The sequence below is a fragment of the Callithrix jacchus genome, chromosome 6 (assembly GCF_049354715.1).
Source record: "Callithrix jacchus isolate 240 chromosome 6, calJac240_pri, whole genome shotgun sequence".
NCBI lineage: Eukaryota > Metazoa > Chordata > Mammalia > Primates > Cebidae > Callithrix > Callithrix jacchus.
This window is the reverse complement of record NC_133507.1, coordinates 148,448,998-148,473,960: the sequence shown is the minus strand read 5'-3', so window position 1 is coordinate 148,473,960 and position 24,963 is coordinate 148,448,998. Positions and strand designations below refer to the sequence as shown.

The 24,963-nt window shown below is 37.1% G+C and overlaps 1 long non-coding RNA gene across 1 annotated transcript; it reads right to left on the bottom strand.

Annotated features, from left to right (window-relative positions):
* Positions 1-7,501: 7,501 nt before the first annotated feature.
* On the bottom strand, positions 7,502-24,289 carry LOC144576722 (uncharacterized). Its single transcript, XR_013519141.1, has 4 exons — positions 24,153-24,289; positions 23,057-23,146; positions 12,045-12,141; positions 7,502-7,614 (listed from the first exon to the last, which is right to left on the bottom strand). It is a non-coding gene; the product is annotated as an uncharacterized LOC144576722 (long non-coding RNA).
* Between the last annotated feature and the right edge of the window lie 674 nt (positions 24,290-24,963).

The following is a 24,963-nucleotide window of genomic DNA, read 5'->3' as shown; positions in this document are numbered from 1 at the left end:
CAGAAAATCACTATGTATATAGAAGCCTTGAGCAGGACTCTCAACCTGTTATGTGCAGACCACTGTACTTAATGACAGCAGATTTTATGTTCTTTTTAAGAAGTATACTCTCCATGATAGCCCTATGGTAGGCCATAAATAAGTCTCATAAATTTAAAAGAATTGAGATCATACAAGGTATGTTCTCTAGTTATAATGGATTAAATTAGGGACTGGCAATAGAAAGAAATTTGGAAAATCCCCAGATGTTTGGAAATTAGATTACTTATCGGCCAAGGAAGAAGTACTAAAGCAAATTAGAAAGTATTTTGAAATAAATGAAAGTTAAAACATATTGAAGTCACACACTGCAGCTAAAACACTGATCAGAAGGGTATTCATTTCTTAAACAACAGTGGCTCACGCCTATAATCCCAGCACTTTGGTAGGCCGAGGCGGGTGGATCACGAGGTCAAGAGATGGAGACCAACCTGGTCAACGTGGTGAAACCCCGTCTCTATTAAAAATACAAAAAATTAGCTGGGCATGGTGCTGCGTGTCTGTAATCCCAGCTACTAGGAGGCTGAGGCAGGAGAATTGCCTGAACCCAGGAGGCGGAGGTTGTGGTGAGCCGAGATCACGCCATTGCACTCCAGCCTGGGTAACAAGAGCAAAACTCCATCTCCAAAAAAAAAAAAAAGTTTTAAATCTACACTTCCACCTTCAAAATTGGAAAAAGAGGAAGAACTTACAGCTTTAGCAAAAGGGGGAAATAATGATCATATTGCAAATGAATGAAATAGGTAACAGAAAATAGAGAAAATAAAAATCAGTTTTTGAAAACAAACAGTAAAATTAATGAGCCTATATTAAGCTGACCAAAATAGTTTAAAAGACCAAAATTAGGAATCAAAGCAGGTTCATCATTACCAACCAATATTAAAAAGATTGTATGAGACTGTAAATAATATGGTGCCAATAAATTAGACAATGCAGATGAATTGAAACAAATTCCTAGATAGACACAAATTGTCAAAACTTACTCAATAAAAAAATCTAAAGAGACTTCATTTTCTATGGTTATTGGAAAATATATTTTACAAACTAAGTGCCTTAAGATAACAGAAATTTATTATCTGACAGTTCTAGAGACATGAAGTTCAAGATCAAAGTGTTGGCAGGGCCATGCTCCCTCTGAAACCTAGAGGAAAGAATTCTTGTCTCTTTCCCGCTGCTGGTGTTTCCAGCAATCCTTGGCCTTTCTTGGTGCTCCTTGGCTTTGTAGCTGCCGCACTTCAGTCTTTGCCTGCGTCACCGACATGTGTTGTTCCCTCACGTGCCTGTGTCCTAGAGGTTGAAGTGCCAGCCCTACTCCAGTATGACTTCATCTTAACGAATTACATCTGCTGTGACGCTCTTTTGAAATAACATTCTGAGGGACTGGGGGTTAGGACTTCAACATATCTTTTTGGATGACACAGTTCAACCCATAACAGACATAACAAGTACAGAAATTTAATACTTTCCACAAAGAAAATATTCCCACAAAGAGAAGCCCAGGTCTGGATGGATTCACTGGTGTCAACCATCAAATATTTAAGGAAGAAATAATACCATTATACACAAACTGTTTCGGAAAATAGAACAGTTCTCCACTTACTTATTCTGTGAGGATGTTATTACCCTGATAACAAATTCAGACAAAGATATTACAAGATCAGCATCCCTTGTGAACATAGAAAATTTCCCAATAAAGAATTAGCAAGCCAAATATGGCAATATATATGAAGGATAGATCATATACTGTGAATGCAAATTTGATTTTACATTGAAAAAGTCCAGGTGCAGTGACTCACACCTGTAATCCAAGCACTTTGGAAGGCCGAGGTGGGAGTCTTTGAGCCCAAGAATTTGAGAGCAGCTTGGGCAAGATGGTGAGATCATGTCTATACAACAAGTTAAATAAGGCAGGCACGGTGGCACACACCTGTAGTTTCAGCTACTCAGGAGGCTGAGGCAGGGAGATCAATTGAGCTCAGTAGTTTGAGGAGCAGTGAGCTGATATTGTGCTTCTGCAGTCCAGCCTGAGTAACAAAGGGAGAACTCATCTCTTAAAAAATAAAAAATTCATATCTGGACACTGTGGTATGCACCTATAGTTCCAGCTACTCAGGATGCTGAAGCAGGAGGATTACATGAGGCCAGGAGTTTGAGGCTCTAGTGGGCTATGTTTGCATCTTTTAATAGCCACTGCACTCTAGACTGGGCAATGTAGCAAGACCCTCTTGGCAAAAAATTAATATTAAACAACATATTAATAAGCTAAAGGACAAAAACCACATGAGCATCTGTCTTAGTCTGTTTGAGCTGCTATAACAAAAATTCCATAAATCTAGTGGCTTATGAGCAACAGAAATTTATGTCTCAATTCTGGAGCCTGGAAAGTTGACAAATGAAACATCATGGACACACTGTGTCTGATGAGCTCCTGCCTCCTCATAGACAGTGCCCTCTTGCCTTCTCACTGTGTCCTTCCATGGTGGAAAGGAGAACTAACTCTCTGGGGTCTCTTATAAGGGCACAATCTCATTCCTGAGAGTTGTGTCCTCATGACCTAATCCCCTCCCAAAGCCTCCACATCCTAGTAACATCACCTTGGAGATTAGAATTTGAACATAAGAATTTTGGGGCAACACAAATATTCAGCCCATAGCATCATCTCCATAGATGTAGAAAAGTGTTGTTTTAAATCCAACATGTATTTATGATAAAAGCTCTCTAGGAAGTAGAAATGGAAGGGAACTCCTTCAATCTAGTAATAATAAAGGACATCTATAAAAAACCTATCATCAATATTATACTTAATATAAAACACCAAAAGCTTTTCCCCTAAGGTTAGAAACAAGAATGTCTGCTCTCACCGCTTCTATTGAACATTGTACTGGAGGTTGCAGCTAGCGTAATAAAAGAAACAAAAGAAATAAAAGGATCAAAATGAGTAGGAAAAAGTGAAAGTCTTTATTCACAGACGACCTGATCTTATATGTAGAAAATACACACACACATACACACACACACACACACACAAAGATAAAAACTACTAAAATTAATAAACAAGTTTAGCACAGCCTCAGGATGAAAAATTTTTTAAAAACATGTTTCTGTATACTACAAATTAGCAGTCTGAAAATAAAATTGAGAAACCAATTTCATTCCAGGTAGCAAAAAAAGAATAAAATACTTAGAAATAGTAGAAAGAAATTAAGAACAGAAGTGTAAGGCTTGTACAACAAAAAGTACTTAACAGGGCGGAGAGAAATTTCACATTCATGGAATGGAAGCCTCAATATTTTTAATATGGCACTCCTTCTTAAATTAACCTATGAATTCAATATACATTCCCTCTCAAAATTTCAGCAGGCTTCTTTGGGGTACAAACTTGATAAGCTAATCCATATAATCTGGAATAAAAGACCTAGAATAGCCAAACAATTTTGAAAAAGAAGAATAAAGTTGGAGGAATCCTTTTTCTTAATTTCAAAATGTATTATAAAGTTATAGTGATCGTGAGAGTGTGCTATTGGTGTAAGAAAAGGCAGAGAGATCAACAGAACAGAATTGAAATAACCCACTCTGTGGTCAGTTGATTTTCAACAAAATTGCTAAGGCAATTTAATGGGGAAAGGATAGTCTTTTCAACAAAGAATGCTGGCAAAGTTGGATGTCTGTATGAAAAAATGCTATCAACTTGGGCCCACACAATACACAAAAATTAACTCCCAATAGATGATAGGCCTAAATGTAACCGCTAAAACTACAAAATTTCTCAAAGAAATCACAAAAGAAAATCTTTGTCATCTTACATTAGGCAAATACTTCTACATATGACAGGAAACGTATAATCCACAAAAGAAAAAATTCATAAATTGGGCCTTCTCAAAATTAAAAAAAATACTTAAAAGACACCATTAAGAAAATGAAAATCACATTAGAGATTGGAAGAAAATATTTGCAAATATTATATCTAATAGAGGATTTTCATCTAGAATATATAAAGTACTCTTACCAGTCAAGAAGAAAACAATTCAGTTAAAAAGTGGACAAAAGAGTTGAATATATTCTTCATCAAAGAAGATATATGAGTAATGAACATATGAAAATATTCTCAACATCATTAGTAATTAGGAAAATGCAAATTAAAGCCACGATGAGAATCCACTCCACATTCCCTTAAGATGCTATAATAAAAAAAGACAGAATTATGGCAAGAATGTGGAGTAACTGTGATGCTCATATATTGCTGATGGGATTATAAAGTGGTGTGGCCACTTTGGAAAATAGTTATGCAGTTTTTTAGAAAGTTAAACATACACTACTATACAAGCCAGCAATTTCACTTTTAGGAATCTACGCAAGAGAAATGAAATATATGTCCACAAAATACTTGCCTGCAAATTTTATGACAGCATTATTCATAATAGGCAAAACTATAAATATTCCAAATGCCCATCAACAGTTAATGATTAAGCAATGAAAAACAAATAAACTACTGATTCATCCTATAACACGGATGAGCCTCAAAAATTTTATGTTAGTTGAGAGAACTCAAACCCCGAAGTCTACAGATAGTGTTATTCCATTTATATGAAATGTCCAGAAAATGCAAATCTGTAGAAACAGAAAACAGATCCACGGTTGCTTAGGACCAGGAGTGGGAGCAGATTAGCTGTAAATGAGCATGAGAAAACTTTTTGGAATCATGGAAATGTTCTAAAACTGGATGGTGATGATGGTTTCCTATAAATTTATTAACACTATAAATTTTTTAAAAATCAAAAACTATACACAGATAATCCATGAATATTATGCTATGTAAATTCCACCTTAACAAAGCTATTTAAAGAAGATAACCAGTCTGTACATGGATGGTCACTTATATACAAGGCTTAGTAAAGACTGACCATGGCAGTCCCACCCAGGCCCTAGCCATCCACATGCTATGCTCAACAAATTATTCTTGAGATGAAGGATAACCATCACATGTGGATCTCATGCCCTAAGAGCTTCTGGCTTTGTAAAGAAACCAAGGGATCTACGTTACTATCAATGAAACCAGATAGAACTATCTGCTTTAAGTGAAGTTTAGATTAAGATGGGAGTTTATGGGATGAGGACATTGACTAGAGCTGTTGAGATGGGAGAATACTTTATGGAGCTGGCATTTGAATACTTAATGCGTAAATGGGTGGTATTGGACTTACTGAATTAAATGGAAGAGCATTGCAGGCCAAACATAAAAACAAAACAAAAAAAGGCAAAGTGAGAACAATATTTTGAGCAATCATTATGGTGATGTATAAGATTTTATGTAGTATTTTAGCAGGATATCATTTTGATCAACAGTAAGGAGCAAGAGGCATAAATATGCCATCATGTGCAATATTCTTGGTGTGCGAGCATTACAATGTGGACAGCAGACTAAATAGAGTAGATAATTTTTTAAATTGTACTTTAGGTTCTGGGGTACATGTGCAGATCATAAAGGATTGTTGCATAGGTACACACATGGCAATGTGGTTTGCTGCCTCCATCCCCCTGTCACCTATATCTGCCATTTCTCCCCATGTTATTCCTCCCCAAGGCACATAATCATCAGATTCACCAGGGTTGAAATGAAGGAAAAAATGCTAAGGTCAATGTCTTAAGATACAATAATAATTTAAAAAAAAATACAATCTATTAAACTGTCTTAGAAATTCTTGTAATGATCTTTTCTTTGAGTCTTTATATAGAAATGGTTTTCCATTGGTGTAAAAGAAGAATGTAGAATTTAGAATCTATCATGATTGTTCTACAGTCAGTGAGAATCATGTCAGTAATAAGTTGTTACCAAAACTGCAAATAGAAGCAATGCATTTGCAAGTAGACCTGCCAAGGGTAATTATCCTGACATATTTATGGGCATTATGATAATTGCATATCAATTTTCACTAATCAACTCTCAATTAATCTAATGGAACTGAGAAGAGCTGAGATAACAATAAAGTAATTACACTGCAAGTGTTTTAATACTTAAACAATTTTAATGCTTAGACTCCTGCCTCTAGATCAGCCATTCCCTGATTTCCAATCATACCATAAATAGATCATTTTATTTCCTATTTTGGGCCTTAAACCAATGAAACCTCATTCTCTACTCATGCATTGTCTACATGTTTTCCTAAGAAGTAGAAATCTTCTTAGAAAAACCTCCTTGATTTTCTTACAACTCATTATCATAGATTTTAAAATTTTATCACTCCTATATTTGACAGCCTATAAGAGCTCAGTATTACCCACCAGTATAACCCCTACTAGCTAAATAAGATAATCCATTGGGAGCTTTTATCAAAGTGCCTGGCACACAATAAACTCTTGATGTCCAATAACTGTTATTTTAGCTAATAATATTAGTTACCATTTCCAAGTGTCTGCTGCATTCGAGACACTTCATTTCCCTTTTACAAATGAGGAGACAAAGTGTCAGAAAATCTAAGTAATTTGCCAAAACTCATGTAGCTAGTGAGCAAAGGGATTAATGATTCCATCTTTCTTTTTAATATATTATTTCTATTTCTGAATATTAAATATCTAGCACTGGGTGTCATTGGCTGCATCACTGGTCCATATAAATGCTAATTTTGTTTTTACTCATGCATGTTTGCATTAAATTTCCATTGTTTTATTAATTATCTAACCTATCAAAAATAACCATTTACTATCTATTTAGAATTATTTTGAATGATGTGTTTCTTTTCAATTTTTGACATTTTTCTATTTTAGGAAGTATTTATCTTTTGAGTGTTTTAGATAAATCTTTCTTAAACTTATTTTAACCCATTATGAGTATTATCTAAAAATTAAATTTGGTTTACAGCTGTCTCATTGTTCTTATGGTCACAGGATAATAGTGGAATATTTGACAGTTCCTATTTCCTTCAAATAATAAATCTTAAATAAGTAGTTTATTGTAATAAACATTACTTTTATTTTACATCTGCAACTACCACTTCTGTTTTTTTATCAGCTAAAATTCTGATGCTTCCATGAGTGTAATGAACAATTTTGCTGCAGCTGCCCAATCACATTCCCTGTGTGCCATTGGAGACCTCACAGGAGACTCCCTAAACCACTTCTCCTAAAATCTGGCAGAATGTTTCACGAATACTGTACATGTGCTTGGTGAAAAACTAATGTAGATAATGAACTTTTAGAAAAGAAGAAGCTGTGAATATTCTGCTAGGAAAGAAATGTTCAAAAAGGAACTTGCATCAAAATGTGGGAAACCAGTCTGTGATAATAACAGTAGCAGATGACTCGTAGGCATTTTGGCTTTGCTTTCCAGTGTGCCTATAGCCTGAAAGTGATTTTAGGACCCACTTTGTGCACATGTATGCACATCCATAACCTCATAAACACAGTTGTATCTCTGCCACTGCTTAATGATGGTTAAAAATCCCTTCAAAAAGGCCTTTACACTTACAATTAGACATACCATGTATACAAGACAGGTGGATTTCAGTTAAAGGTCAATCTTTTCAGCCCTGGATGGTGACTGGAGGGAACCAGAGGCAGAAGATCTTGAATGAAGGGAGCCTGGACAAAAGACACAGTTGAAAAATTTGCAGAAGTATCGCTACGATTCCAGCCAAATTACTACCATAGGGCTTGGAAAATAGAAGCCATAGGGTGAAGCAAGGAGTGGGGGCAATTTTTTGACATCCCATACAATCACAGATAGCTCCACTTTGCATAATTTAGATTTCTTCCTTTTCTGTTTTAATTTAGCACACCTGACTTAACCCAAACCTTTCTTTCCCAGGGAATTTGTTCTTTGAGAGCTAATTAAGTAAAGGCTGCCTCTTATCTGAGAATGTTAAATATATATATAAGTGGAAAATATTTTTTACAATTTCATTTATTTTTCTTGAGTTTTGAGGATGCTCGTCTTTAAGTGGATGTCCAATCATACAAGTTTTAATGCTGTCAATTGTTTCTTCAGATATACTGAGAAATAAATGCAGACTTCAAAGTTGCAAAAATAGTACAGAGAATTCCTGTGTATTCTTCAAATGTCCTAAATGTAAACATTTGCTTTATCATATTCTGTCTCATATATGTGTGTGTGTGTATAATGCATATAAAATGTTTAGGTAGTTTATGTGTATATAATGTGTGTATATGGAGAGATATATATAAACAGAGGGAAAAAATGTAGGTATATCAATCATATCAATTATAATTCTGATAAGTATTACTATGGTTTGTAAGTGTTCCGAAAAAGTATGTGTTGGGACCTTAATCCCCAATGCAACAGTGTTGGGAGATGTGGCCTAATGGGGTGTGATTCAGTCACGAGGGCCTCTGCTTTCATGAATAATTAATGTGGTTATTGTGGGAGTGGGTTTGTGATAGAATCAAGCTCAACCCCATCTTGATGTCTCTCACCCATGTGATGCCTTCCATGGTTTATAATTCAGCATAAAGTTCCTCAGAAAATTTAGCCTCTTGATCTTGAATTTCCCAGCCTCCAGAACCATGAATCAAATAAATGTCAGTTCATTATAAATTATCCAAATTTCTGTTTATAATAAATTACCCAGTATGTGGTATTCTGTTATAGCAGTACAAGTTAGAGTAAGATAGGTACATCTGTCTCTTCACATTTGTTTTCTGAATCATTTTATGTACATTGGAGACAAGATGTCCCTTTGCTTCAGTACACACTTATAAAAACAAGGATTTCTTTTAAGAAAAATATCTTAATCATAAGTTTCCAGGGTAAGTCTAGAGCATTATTTTATGCATTTTAAGTTGGCAGTATTGAAGTGCTATGGGACTCAGTTATGAGGAAATGCTGACAGCTACTCTAGACCATACATCCAAATATTAAGCAGAATACAAACCAGATTTTTAAGAAACAGAATGCAAATTGACTATTTCTTAATCCCTTTGGACTTATATAACAAAATGCATTAGACTAGGTGGTTTGTTTATAAACAACAGAAATGCCCATGGTTCTGGAAGCCTAGAAGTCCAAGATCAAGGTCCAACAGATTTGGTATCTGGTGAGGGCTCTCTGCATTATAGCTGGTGACTTCTTGCTGCATCTTCACATGGCAGAATGGCAAAAAGGGGCAAACAAGCTCCCTCAGTGCTCTTTTATTTTGAGACAGAGTTTGGCTGTCACCCAGGCTGGAGTGCAGTGGTGCAATCCTCTTGGCTCACTGCAACTTGCCTCCCAGGTTCTAGTGATTCTCCTGCCTCAGCCTTCTGAGTAGCTAGGATGACAGGTGCACACCACCACGCCCAGCTAATTTTCGTACTTTTAGTACATACGGGATTTTGCCATGCTGATCAGGCTGATCTCAAACTCCTGGCCTCAAGCGATCTACCCACCTCAGCTTCTCAAAGTGCCGGGATTCCAGGTGTGAGCCACCAGACCTGCCCCTCAGACCTCTTTAAAAGGGCACTAATCTCATTCACAAGGCTCCATCCTTATGTCTTAGTCACCTCCCTAGGGCCCCATCTTTTAAAAACAACACACTGGGGATTAAATTTCAACGTATGAATTTTGGAGGGACACAAACATTGTCACTCTTTGAGTTGAACTGCCAACATGACTCAAACGTTTCCTTCTTAATGTAAACAAAAGAGCAAGCATCTCAACAAAATTAAATTCATTTGACTAAATAATAGCCCAGAGCTTTAAAATTAATTGCTTGAACAACTACAATATAAGCCGAAAGAAACAAGTTATTACATAATGGGATGAGAAGAGTCAGGGGAAGTATGGGTCTAACAGGCTATGGTAAAAATTATTGTAACATAAAGCTATAAAACTATTTGTGGGCCTAAGAGAAGTTTTCTCTTTTTTTTCCTAATGCTTTTAACTTACAATGAGAAAGAAAGCATAGAAAATTGGAAAGTTCACGGAATATGATTTTCAGATTTTCAGCTCTACCACTAGATATGTAGCCTTGAGTAATTCAAACCCCCTGAAACTTAATTTTCTCAACTCTAAGATGACATACTAACAAGGAATTATTTCTAAGAAGGATCTCTTCCAGATTATTTTATGATTCTTAGATCTAGAGTAAAAAGTGATAGCATATTAGAAAAAGTCAAAGATGACAAAAAGATATTCAAATATGACTAGAAATAAGAGTTGCTGAGCAAAAGGAAAGGTAAAATTTTGAGATGCTAATAAGAATCATGATAATTTTTCATATATAAAAAATTCATATAGATTTGATTAAAACTTTTATGGTGTAGAAAATGGAAGGAATAAAATATATAACTTTGCTATATTTTGGAATGAAGACATAGAATCAAGAAGTAATCAGTAGGTAAACACAACTCACAATTAATAAATATGTCGCATGTTGTGATGTCTATAAGAGGTAGTGACAGTGCTGGACAAACAAAACTCCTAAATTATAGAATAACAAATAATTATTAAAATTAAAAAATTAGAGCAAAACGAAACACATTTCCACCTATTGAGAGCCAGTAAGTCATGGGGGCAGGGGAGAAAAAGTGACAAAGTCAATATCTGTGGAAAGCAACTCAAGCAAAGAACAAATTAGTTATTTTTCATTTAATAGGAAAAATATTTAAAAAGTTAATTCACTGCTTAAAAAAATACTAGTCACTACTGCATTTAGAAGTAGCTTGAAATCAGATAAACCCAAGCTTCAGTCTCAGCTCTAGCCTAGAGACTGGGTGGTCTGACCAAATTCTGAAATGGGGCAATAGTTATTTTCTTTGTGGCTTTTTGTCAAGATTGATTAAGGCAAACAAAGCATATAGCTCAGTGACTGAAACATAGAAGGGGGCTCAAAACATGTTAACTATAATATCAAACTTACCATCACTCATATTCATTTTTCTGCTTTGGATGGGAAAAAGGAAGAGCTTGAGTGACAGACACAGGAGAGGATGGGGGTACCAGAGGCCGGGAGGAACAGAGGAAAGCTCTGACTGGTGCCAGGATGCTGTTTGCTCACCTACCTAGGCCAGTTACAGACCCCATTTCTTCATTACTATTCTTTGATACACCAGCTAACTTTCTGACAACCCCTTTTTGATCTGTGTTAATAGCTTTTCTGATACTACTTTCTAAAGTAAAAGTTAATTAAAAAATTTTTTTACAGATAGGGTCTTGTTCTGTCTCTCAGGCTGGAGTACAGTGGTGCTAACTCCTGGCCTCAAGCAATACTCCCACCTGAGTAGCTGGGACTACAGGTGCATGCCACCATGCCCAGCTAATTTTTATTTTTTATTTTGTGGAGATAGAATCTCGCTGTGTTGCCCAAGCTGGTCTTGAACTCCTGGCCTCAAGCGATCCTCCTGCCTTGGCATCCCAAACTGCTCAGATTACAGGCATGAGTCACTGCACCTGGCCAGTAAAAGTGAATTTTTAAAAGAGAGTTACTTCTCTGTGGAATTCTTTGGAGAATTTACCTGAAAAATATAAGACTGAGCAAGATGGAGTCTTAGGTAAGAGTGATAACTGGCTATTAGCCTAAACAATGCTGTCATGGAAAAGAAATTCACTTACCTTTCCTTTTGTTGGGTGAATAAAGCTGCTTAAAAGAAAAGCTGAAGAAAGGGGTTATGACTTTCTTTTTAAAGCACTGTTCTTGGGTCTTGGGAAATACTGCTTGGTCAGTACAGAAAGAAATTCACTGTCCCTAATTAAAATAAGGGCTATCATTTATTGAGTGTGTGCCATGTACTTCATTCATCAAACTACTTGTATCCTTTTAATGAGTCTATGACGTAGGATTATTATCTTATTTTACAGATAGGGAAAAAGAAGGTCAGAAACAAAGTAACTAGTTCAAGTGCACAGTGCCAAAACAGGAGAGACTTGAAACCCAAACCTAAATTCCCAGGAATTCATCCACATATCTTCAGCTGCTCTAGCTAAAAGGGAGATTTGAATTTCAGCAGAAAAATAATACCATAGTATGTAGTTATCACATTTAAACCTGAATTTAATATTTTTCCACGATTTTTACCTTGGATTTTCTTGAGTCTTGTTTTTAGTGCACATAATCAAGGGAGTCAAAGGAATGAGGGGAAAGGCTTATTTTGCAATGCCACGCCATATTTGATCTAGGAAAAAAAGATAGCATGTTCAGTTTTCAAGGTTCTACTGAGAAATAATGTGAAATATTTTAAACTATATTTTTTCTGAAGTAGAAAAAACATAGGGAATGTTGACCACTGAATATTCTTGGTCTGTTAAGCTCCTGGGATTAAGTTTAGATAAATTTTTTGAGCCTTTTTTTAGGCTCAAAAAGAGCAGTTTTAGGTTCCCAGCAAAATTAAGCAGAGAGTACAATTTCCCATATACCCCCTACATAGCCTTCTATATTATCAACCTTCCCATCAGAGGGCATATTTATTACAATGGATGAACCTACATTGACACATCAGAACTACACAAGAATGATATTTTAGAGTGGTTTCTAAAATGATTAAATTTTTGTAAATGATTGCAAACAGCTATGTTTTCTGTAAAACAACAGTATCTTAAGCAGTATCTTTCCTTTTGTTGTATAAAATAGAAAATAAAATATGTACATCAATTAGACATGGCAAATTGTGTAGTCTCTTAGAAAGACTTGAGTTAGATTGAACTTTCTTTTGATTAATGAGCATTCTTTAAATAAATTAGCCGAGATTCTGCCCAAGAGCATAGTATGTGTGTCTCAGGGGAATGAAGCAGAATAAGTCTGAATGTGGAATATCCATCTTCATCATCAAATACTATTCAAAAGCAATTGGTTTTGAAGTACCCTTAAGACAGGGGTCATAAACTAAAGTGCCTAGAGGATATAGGCAGGTGATACAAATGAGTCAAGAGGGCCTAGTGGAAGAGAGCATCTGAAGCATCCTGGTGACAAATGGCACCTGACATTTGGCCATGGTGTCAGGGAGATGATCTGGAGTCCTGGGACTATGGCAAACTGGTCATTGAAAGGGGCAGCTGCTTTTCAATTCTAGCTGATTGAGGTCTTGTGGCAATCAAGGCTCAGTGCTCTTGAGTCATCTGATTTTTTTTTTTTTTTTTTTTTGAGACAAGAATCTCATTCTTGCTGCCCAGGCTGGAGTGCAGTGGCGTCATCTCAGCTCACTGCAACCTCCAACTCTCGGGTTCAAGTGATACTCCTGCCTCAGCCTCCCAACTAGCTGGGATTACAGGCATCTGCCAACATGCTCAGCTAATTTTTGTATTTTTAATAGAGATGGATTTTCACCATGTTGGTCAGGCTGGTCTCGAACTCCTGACCTTGTGATCCGCCTGCCTCAGCCTCCCAAAGTACTGGGCTGAGCCACCACCCTCAGCCAGGTCATCTGATTTTTAAAGAGAAACTAGAAGTTCAGATTTTGTTTGTATCATCTTCTAATGTTTAATGTTGGCAATTCATTTACAAAATACCGTTTGGACCATTTAAAAAGACTATCCATGGACCAACCACATCTGGCTAGCAGATCAGAACTTTACAACTCCTGATTTAAACAAGTAATAGGAGAAAGAACATTCCTCAAATTATCATAATATTCTGAATTCTTATACCTCCAAATTAGCCTTTTTATAACCTTAAAAATGCAGTTAAGTTAGATTTTACCAGTAGAAACAGGAAAGACCCAGGGATCTATGTGAAACCATAAATGGTATTTCTCAGAGGAATTCACTGAAACGCTTGTTAAAAAGGTGCATTCTGGATTTTTATTTATTAAGTATCATGTTGATCCTGGGAATCTAACTTTGCATGAGCACCCCAATCCCCAAATGATTCACATGTAAACATGACTGGAATTTCTCCCATTGAGAATATACTGGCTACCATGTTTTTTAACTGCTAGCCTTAACTTCTGATATCTTCCCCATTCTTCCAGGCAGAGACAGTACCATTTAAGCAGGGCAAGTTTGGGATTCTTTGGATCCCTGCTTGGTTGGGGGATTCAGAACTCATCTGTGCATTTGGGTCATTTAATTACATAGTTTCAGGTTGATACTTCATTAGCTTCCAGTTTATGGTTGCTCAGTATATGTCTTCATTTAGTTAATGCCTTAGTGGGTTGTTTCCTCTTGGTTCCCCACTGAGTATCAGTGTAAGGTACCTGATCAGTGCCCGATAATTTTTGATTGACTACTAGAAAGCATTAATTAGAACACCATCAACTAGGCCTACCAGATCAACTGTTTGTGACTGAACTGAACAATCATTTACTTTAACACTCTAGGCGTTTTAGTTAAGCCAATAACTGGACTAATATTTAGCTCTCAGAAAAGTTATTTGATGACATTGACCAATGAACTCATCCCCAAAGAATTAGTATAACTTCCGACCTTGCCTGATCTTAAACACAAGGAATAAACATATTACTAGGAGTATATAGCTCATTATGCACTCTTACACAAGACAAAAATAGTATAATGAAGGTGGCATAGATGATGTGACACCGCTGTAGACACTGGAAGCATTAGCTGTAGAAAATGCCAATAGGTTGGTGTCTTCAAGGACTATACATTTTAGTATGGTCTAAGGAAAACCACAATTTAAACGTAAATTGTTATTTTGCTTCAGTGAGAAATGAACTTAAATGCAATTTTCCCTCAGAAAAAGACATTAGACCTGTGTTTTCTTTCCTTCCTTCCTTCCTCCCTCCCTCCCTCCCTCCCTCTCTCTCTCTCTCTCTCTCTTTCTTTCAGAAAGAGTCTGTGCTGTCATCCAGGCTGGAGTGCAGTGGTACAAACTCGGCCTACTGCAACCTTTGCCTCCTGGGCTCAAATGATTCTCCTGCCTCAGCCTCCTGATTAGCTAGGATTATAGGTGCCTGCCACCACATCCAGCTAATTTTTGTATTTTTGGTGGAGACAGGGTTTCACCATGTTGGCCAGGCTGGTCTCGAATTCGTAACCTCAGGTGATTCACCCACCTCGGCCTTCCAAATTGCTGGGATTATAGGCATGAGCCAGTGCGCCTGGCCTAGATCTGTTTTTATATTTTCTTCGTATAACCTGTAAACAACAGTCTTGGATATGAGGGATCGTTTAAGAAATTATTCATTTTTTAACCTTGACCATGAGTAGGCTGCTTTTAAAACCATTCCAAGCATCCTCAGACAGAAGAAATTTAATGACCTTCAAAGTAACCTTCTTTAGAATATAAACTGATAATTTATTGCACAGCTTGTCTTTTATTCACCATTCCCATACTATTCTTGTTAATGCAAACAGGTTTGCAGCTCAGAATATTCAAATATGCTATTGGGTTTCTGGGCACTGTGATGGGCCTTGAATTCACCCTAGCAGAGGTAAAGTAACATTAAATTTGTCACTGCCTAGCCTAAGTCAGCAAGATGCCACTGTATAATATCCTTAGAAATACTAAGTTAAGAAGTTCATGGGGGAAGAAGGTGAAAAGAACATCAGCTCCTGACATCGAATCAGGTGCCAGATGTGATGACCTTAGAGACTTTGTAACCTGCAAGTCAGCATAATGCTGTTGAATCCAGCTCCTAGCTGAAGGCAGCTTCACCTGCACACGAATAGATGTGCTTTTAGCATCATGTCACAAACTAGAGACAGAGCAGGGGCAATTCATAAGAAAACCTAAAGCTGTGAGTGGCTTCTATTATTTTCTACTCCTCCTACTCCACCTTTACATTAATGTCTAAAGGACCCATGAATATATTATTACACATGGAGAGAAAATTTAACCTTTGGTAGCAAGTCCTAAAAATCGTACTTTGAAGAACTCCTAAAAAATTCTATCTTCCATTTGCTGAGGAACTGGAATTTTAAAACTTTAGTTTTGCTAGGAACAAATATAGTGGACACTCTTCAAATAAGCTTTCTCTCTCCAGAGTACACACTTACCAGAAATAGCTTAAGCTAGAATTAATGGACTGGAATAGAAATTCCAAGTTGTAATCTTTGCTTTTGCCTCCTCTTATGTAGGTTAAGTTCACAGTCTTTAGAAATCAATCAACTTTGATATGCTTCAATTAATACAATATAAAAATGTCTAAAATACTTTTATGTTACCTAGAAGTATTAAATAGTAAAATATTCAATGTATTTTTACAGTTTGGATGAAATATGTAACTTTACTATCTTACATGCTAATCTTTATTTTAGAAAAGAGAATCTCCAAACTAGATGAAAAGTGGGATTCCAGAAGGAAGATTCCAGGAAAGTATTCATGACAAAATATTATGTTAGAAGATGGAAAAATAGTTTCAGCTGTGCTTATTACAGAAATTAACTTGTCATATCATTAGTGGTAAAAAATTAAGATGACCAATGCTCTCAAAGTTACCAGCAATTAGAGTTAATGAATAAGGAGTATGGAAAGAAAAAATTAATTAGGTTAGATTTTAGTAAAGAAAAGAAAATAAATTCAGGCCAGTTATACTTGGAAAGTGATTAGGCGTGTGCACTTTAAAAGAATGGTGTTGGAAGGGGCATGCACCGTGGTATAGAAAGAGTCTGAAAATTCTTGCTGAGTGGCCAGATTGCAGGCAGCTCCATCTCCTGATAATGAGCAGCTTCTGTAGCTAGTCACATAGGCAATCTAGTAGGTCAAGGTGCTGGGCTCCTCTGTGGCCCTGGGCTCCTCTTCCATGCTGTAATTCAGTGTGTGCAGCACCTGTCTTGGCCACCTGCATCACCATTGTGGACTTGCAGGGTTAAGGAACCGACATAAATATTCTGACTTCTGGCTAATGCTTTTTCTGTGAGTAATTAACTTTCTGGGGAAGGAGACAGGGAGAGTGGTTAGGTGTCTCACTAGCCTACCAATGGCTCAGGATTAAAATCCCAGTCATCTTTGACTTTTCTCTTGTCATTGTCCCAAATATCCAATGTGTTTCAAGAGCCCATTGTTTCCTCCTCTGAATTTTTTTTTTCCTGCACTTGTTTTTTTCCTCTTTATTTCTACCACCAGAAGACTAACTGAGCCCCTCATGCTCCCATCTCCTTTGGTCTACTGAAACAGACTCCTAACTAGCCTACCCTTGCACAAGGTTTCCATTTTACTCTACATCTCAGATATGCTTAGGTGACTTCTCCTTTTGATCATACCAAAGGCTTCTCATTACTGAAAAGGTCAGTCCAAACTTTTGATCTGTATTCAAAGTCATCCATGTGGGCCCTCAAAGTTATTTAATAATATTCTATTCTTTAATTGAGTGCTGAATGCTATATCACAACTGTGGTACTAGATGCTCTGAATGCTTTTCAAGGAAAGATGACACTTCTTCCCTCTAAGAGCTCATAATCTCTTCTTCTTAGAATGATTGTTGTGATGGCTACAGGATGCTGAATGCTTTAAATGTATGATCCCTCTTATAGACAAGACATCTTGTTCACTTTCCTCCAGTACCCACAGAATGCCATCTTTCCTTCATGATTTTTCTCCATTGTTCATAAGCCCCACTCATGGGATGCTTTCTTCACCCCCTTTATTGAATGCATATTTCACACTTACCCAAAGACAGCAGGTAACAAATCAGATAAATTGCAGACCCTCAGAGAACAAATAAACAGAAAGCATATCTGGTGATATTATAGTATTTAAGAAAAATAAAATAGGTTAAGGAAGAGTCAAACTGGCCAACTCTTGCCTCTTCTTTACATATAAAGTTTCTGTAATGATTTTGTAATCCCCACTACTATGTGCTAAGCCCCATTGTGCAAAGGAGTCAGGGATTAATGGGTGGGGGATGTGAAGAGTGGTGAGGCTAATCCCATTCAAAATACATGGTTGAGGACAACAGTAAGGAAGAGGATAGCTAATATCTGTTAACATTGATAACACAAGTATCATCTGTTTAAAACTTCACAATAATTCAATGTGATACTAATTACTATTCCTATCTTATTGATACTTGAAGTATGAAAGGCACTAAATTGCCTACCTTTACAATCATGGCAAATGGCAGAGCTGAGTGAATGAAGGCAGTCCAGACCCAAGCTTGATCTAATTGCCATTCTATGAAATGACTGGTGATATCATATAGAGTATTCCCTAGCAAAAGATGGAAAAGTAAATGCTAGGTGGACAACCCAAAATTTGCATGACAATAGACCCTCTGCTTCCAATCTCCTCTATTCTAATTCCATCCTCCAAAACTACAACAGTGATCTATCTAACATGAAAGCCCAACTGTGTGGCATTGTCCTGATTCAATGGCTGCCACTGCTGGGGAGAGAAACCACTGTTATATACTGCTCTCTGATGAAATGTATGAGGTGGTGTTTACCTTGATGGTCAGTTTAAGAAAACCACTCCACCTAATCTAAGTATCTGGTACAAAAGGAAAAGTTTTTTGTGTGTGTATGTGGTTTGTATTTTTAGCCATTATTCAGCCTTTATTGGATATCACTGATAGACTGCCTGCAAGGAAATCTAGCTTTTACACAGGAATTCTTCCTTGTGGGTATTATAGCAAAGTCAGTTCAGCACAGGGATGGAAGAGAGAAAACAGTTAAACACAAGGGCTTTGGAGCCAGAGGATGGACTCATGACATCATTACTCTTTAAGCTTCATCAACCTCATCTGCAATTTGAGGATAACACCTCCCTCCTAGAGTTGCTCCATGGATTGAATGAGATAATATATGTAGAAGGCTTAAAATAGTACCTACCTAGAAATTTCTAAGCAAGTGATAACCATGTATACATCTTTACAATTTTTATTGTTCTATGCTTTAATCATATTTAGTTATCATGGTTTAACCCAAGTAGGAATACATGGATGTATTTAACAAAAAAAAACAAACAATGTAAAATAATTTTTAAATGAGTCCTCTCTCAGAAAAACTATTGCAAAGATATCTTGTTTGCCATTCTAGAAATTTTCTGTGTATACAAAAGGATATGTGTGCTTTCCAAAACAAAATGAGAGAGAGAGAGGGAGAGAGAGGGAGAGGGGGAGAGAGAGAGAGAGAGAGAGAGAGAGAGAGAGAGAGAGAGAGAGAGAGAGAGAGAGAGAGAGAGAGAGCATCTATAATACAGTTCTGCACCTTGCTTTTTTTCTCCCATGGGGATTGTTTCGTAATGGGACATACAGAGCTACTAAATTAGCTAAATTATCTCCCATAGCTAGGGAGTATTTCAATATGTAAAGGTAGTATGAATCATTCAGCAAGTTCTCTATTGATGGACATGTATGTTGTTTTGACATTTTCTATGAGAAAATAACATTTCAGTGAATATGTTTTTATGATTATTACTGCAGAATTTATTTACAGAGGTGGAATTGCTAGGTCAAATCTATCTATTTAAAATTTTTATAGTTCTTGTTCAACTGCCCTCAGAAGAAGCTGAAAGAATTTATACTCCTACCCCATTGTCATAGAGAGAAGCCGTTTAAATTTCTTGGAAACGACCCCATTTTTTTAAAGTCAGTTTTCTCACTGTCCCAGGAAATCCCAAGATATGTTCCTGTCTTTTTGTTTGTAACCTTGTTGTACTCCTAGCCTAGAATTCCCCTTCTCATTTGAATCTATCTGCATTAGTAGGGCTCATTCAGTTGCAAGTGACAAAACTCAGATGAAACTAGCTGGAGGAAATTTAAAAGGTGGGGGTGGAGGGATAATTGTTGAGAGGATTCTGGGTAGTTGAAAGAATTGACCGAGGAGCTGCAGGTTCTAGGACAGTCCCAGAAACTTTGGGAACTGGAGCCTGCATATACCCCTCTGCTCATCCGTTCTAAACCCTGCTGTCTCTGCATGACTTAATTCTCTTCTGTGGTAGACCGGTGTACCCCACAACTGTCAAAACTGTAAAAGTTTTCATAAATGGTAGCAATCAATAAACACAAAACTTCAGAAGACATTTTGCAGTGGCCACTTATGGCTACTCCTACTTTCAGTGTCCTCTCATCTGTCATTAGATAGAATTCAATGGATAAGTTTAGAAAGCACTGGCCAAATGTCCAAAAAAAAAAAAAACATTCCCCCCAAATTTCAAGAAGCCAGAATTCCACTGTTATTCTTTACAATAATGTCTTTTAAATAAAGATTGTCCAGCAACAATTCCAGGATCGGCCGGGCCCAGTGGCTCATGCTTGTAATCTCATCACTTTGAGAGACAGAGGCAGGTGGAAGACTGGAGGTCAGGAGTTCAAGACCAGCCTGGAAAACATGGCAAAACCTTGTTACCACTAAAAATACAATAATTAGCTGGGTGTGGTGATGCATGCCTGTAACCCTAGCTACTTGGGAGGCTGAGGCAGAAGAATCGCTTGGACCCGGAAGGTGGGGGTTACAATGCACCAAGATCGTGCCACTGCACTCCAGCCTGGGTGAGAGTGAGACTCCGTCTCAAAAAATAAAAAATTAAATTAAAACAGTTCCAGGATCATCTCTTTCTCCACCTGCATGACTAAACTACGTTGGTAGTTCCCCTTCCTTGCGCTCTCCGTGGTGCTGAACCATTTTATGCTCTGTTTTAGAGTCCTTTGAAATGAGATAGGAGGGGGAAATAGGGGAAAGAAAAAGTGACAAGGCTGTTGGGAGAAAAAAGAAGTGGCTTTTGTTTCAGCAATTTTTAAATGCTCTCAGCTATCAACAAATAGGCCACAACCAACCACGGACAGAATGAAGAGAGCGAGCAATTTTGTGCAAAACACTGTTAATCTGAGCAAATGTCCACATGCTCGAGCAAGGTCACCTGGGGGAGTAGGGCAAGTCACCATGTGGCAAAGGTGGGGTGAGTCGCCTGCCATTCTCAGTTGACCTATAACAAATTTCATGTGGATTTGCTTTACTTTTGTTTTTACATCATGATGGAAAAATTGCAAAATGAAAACAACGGTACCATTAGTTTTACAACACACAGGGATGTGTGTAAACATACAGCTAACTCTTGAACAACAGGGGTTTGAACTGCATGAGTCCACTTATCCAGGATTTTCTTCTGCCTCTGCCACCACTGAGACAGAAAAACAAAGCCCTCCTCTTCTTCCCCCTCCTGAGCCTATTCAATCTGAAGATGATGAGGATGAAGATCTTTAGGATGCTTCACTTTCACTTAATGAGTAGTAAATATATTTTATTTTCCTTATGATTCTCTTAAAATTCACTTTTTTTTTTTTGAGATGGAGTCTCCCTCTGTCACCCAGGTTGTAGAATAGTGGTGCGATCTGGGCTCACTGTAACCTCTGCCCCTGCCCCCACCCCCGAATTCAAGCGATTCTTCCGTCTCAGCCTCCCAACTAGCTGAGATTATAGATGCCTGCCACCACACCCAGCTAATTTTTGTATTTTTGGTAAAGATGGGGTTTAACCATGTTGGCCAGTCTGCTCTTGCACTTTTGATCTCAGGTGATCCACCCACCTTTGCCTTCCAAAGTGCTAGGATTACAGGCATGAGCCACCATGCCCAGCCAACATGCACCTTTCTCTAGCTGATTTTATTTTTAAAATACAGCATATAATGCATATACAAAATAAGTGTTAATCAACTGCATTATCAGTAAAGTTTCTGGTCAATGGTAGGCTATTAGAAGTTAAGTTTTTGGAGAGTCAAAGTTACACACAGATTTTTAACTTTGTGGAATTGCACTTCTAATGCCTGCATTGTTCAAGCATCAACTATATTTCATAGTGCCATAGAGATTCCAAGAGTTATGCTATGGTTTTTACACTTTGGTAAATTGTGTGTCCCACCAATGACATGGTAATTTTATTTTGCATTATTATGTTGTTGGTTATTGAGGTATTTTACATAAGATTTTATTTTACATTTTCCAACTTAAAAGTAGGTATCGGTATTGATATTTGTCTTTTGCACTAAATTACCTTACATTAATCTTTTAAAATAATTGTTAAAAAGGCGAAAGCTATTATTTGTTATTTTGTAAAGTTTTAGATGAGTAAAGACTAATAAATCTGGAAGTAGATTCCTAGAAATAAACTTTAAAAAAATATTTTAAAATATTTGTTTTAAAAATTAGGACATATCTTGGTAATTTTTTCTATTAATATGAATACATCTCTCTCCCTCTCTTTCTCAAAATCTTAACAATGTTTAGAAGTCTAATCTCAGAGACAAGAAGACTAAAATGCATAGTGAGACTAAATATAACATCCATTGTACTTTAGTATCTCCATCCTCACAGCAATTTTTCAAGTTAAAGCTATGTAGGAAATATAAAATATGTTGCCATAATTATCCATACAAACACTGCTAACCTACTATACACATCTGAGTGTGTTGAACTCTTATGATTCCCCTAAAGAATTCAATCAGATAATAAACATTGTGTGCATCTGAGATCAATGTTAATATCGTAACACATAACACAAGCATGATGCTAAATCTTATGTCAATTCCAAGTCTTCCTCTGACTTGACCATTAGCAGCAACTGACTCAGTTGTTCACTCTCTTTTTCCTGATACAATGGCTTTCCTTTGCCTAAAAGAGAGCAACTTTACTGGTGGTTCTTCTGTCCCTCTTGCTGGCATCTTTGTCCTATTCTTTTCTCTATCTTCTTTCTCTCCCTTGATGATTTTATTCAGTATCATGGGCTTTAAATCCCATTCATATGCTGACAACATTTACATTTACAGCTTGAGCCCAGACTCATCTTTTCAACTCTAGTCTCATATATATGAATACCTACTTAATATCTCCACTTGAAGGATCAGAAAGTACCTGAAATTCAACATGTCTAGAACCAAACTCCTGATCTTACCTCATCTTCCCCATTCCTATTCAGCCACACTCTTCCAATTTGTAATTTGTGGTAGTTTAAAACAATGACTACAAGTTCTTTGATACTACTTCCATCAAGATCTGTGGTCTAAGTTCCTTGCCCTTTTATCTGGATGGGCTTATGTCTACTTTGATCAATAGAATACACATACGCCAGAAATGAAGCGCTGACTTCTGAGCTAAGGTCATAAAAGGCTACACAACTTCTGTCTGATTCTCTTGGAACACTCCCTCTCTAGAAGCTCCCTCTTGGTATGTTATTTGAGATGGTCTCTCTACAGACACTCACCTTTGAAATCCAGACTCCATGCTGTGAAAGGTCCAAGTCACATGGAGAGACCAGATGTAAGTACTCTAGTTGATGTGGCCTTCAGTCATTCTAACCCAGGTGCCAGACACATGAGTGAACAAAGTTTCAAATGATTCCAGGCTCCAGCCTTTTAAGTCAAATAGTCTCTTAGCCATTTGCACCATCCCAGCCAGGACACAGACAAGCCATCCACACAGTATACTATCTGAATTCCTTGCCCATAGAATCCTAGGGCATAATAAAATAGTTGATGTTTTATCATTATTCCTTCAGAGTAGTTTCTTAACCTAGCCATAGGAAACTGACAGTGTCTCAGTTGATGGGGATTTTATCTTTTAAGTTGTACAGTAAAAAATAAATCTTGAAGTCATCCTTCATTCTTTTTCTTCCATGTCACATCCAAACCACCTGCAAATCCTGCTGATGTCACCCTCAAAATATATTCAGAACTTGACCACTTCTCACCATCTTTATTAATGACCATCATCTCTTGACCATATTTCTGCAGTAAGCTTTTATCAGGTCTGCTCTGCCATTATCCCTGTCCTCCTCCCAACAGTCTATTCCAACAGAGCTGCCAGAGTATTTTTGTCATTGTTGTTGTTTTTGAGACAGAGTCTCATTTTGTTATCCAGACTAGAGTGCAGTGGTGCAGTCTTAGCTCACTGCAGTCTCTGCCTGCTGGGTTCACATGATTCTACTGCCTCAGCCCCACTGGAGTAGCTGGAACTACAGGCGCCCACCACCACACATGGCTGATTTTTGTACTTTTAGAAGAGATGGGGATCTCACCATTTTGACCAGGCTTGTCTTGAACTCCTGACAAGTGATCTGCCCACCTCCACCTCCCAAAGTGCTGGGATTACAGGCCTGAGCCACCACATCCGGCCCAGAGTGTCTTTAAAATATGTCAGATTACATCACTGCTCTGTTATACACCCTCCAGTGGTTTCCCCTCTTAGAGTAAAAACCAAAGTCCATACAAAAGGCCTACATGATCTTATGATCACTGTTATCTCACTAAGCATCCATTCTCCTCTTCCCCCCATCCTCACTCTGCTCCCACCGCACTTACCTCCTCACTCTCTTGGAATGTGCCAAATACTGTTCTGTCAGGGGCTCTTTGCATTCGCCATTTCCTCTGCATGGACCATTTCTTCATCATAGTAAATATTTGCTGAATGAATGAAGAGGAACTAGCCTTTGAAATTTTAATTTCCTAGGAATCAAAGACATTTATATTTGGTAAACTAGGAAATACAAAATAGCAATATTGTATCTAGTTTTTATGAAACTAATGTTATTAATAAAACTAATAATTTAAATTACTACTTAGTAGTTTTTTTAATTTGTCTTCTTTATAAAAGAGAACAATTACTTTCTCCTTTAGCTCCAATCCAAAACCGATGCAAAAATAAAATACAAATTTATAAGAATATATTTTAAATGCATGTATAATCGCTAACTTCTTTTCCTCCAATACTTTCTATAGGAAACAACATTAGCTCAATATCACAATGAAATGATATTGGGAAGTGATGACAAATGTCTATTTTTAAAAAATAGTAACTGAACCACATTCATTGTTTTTAGTTTGCCTTCTACCTGTCTTCAGAGTTCCACTGTATGAATACTGTAAGTGCATCAGATTTCATTGCCTAGCAGGTGCAGACTATGCCCAACTGCTTAAGAAAAAAAAAGCAGCGGAAAAATCATTCTTGGTCAGAATCAGAAACAATATTAAACCAGAACCCACTGGAAGCATTGTGAATTTCCTCCCTAGGGGCTCTATGGGTGATGCATCATCCAAGGATCTAGAGATGATCATTGTTCAGTTTTTGAACGCAGAAATATTCACATAGAAAGTTGGTGTTTTCAAACTGTAG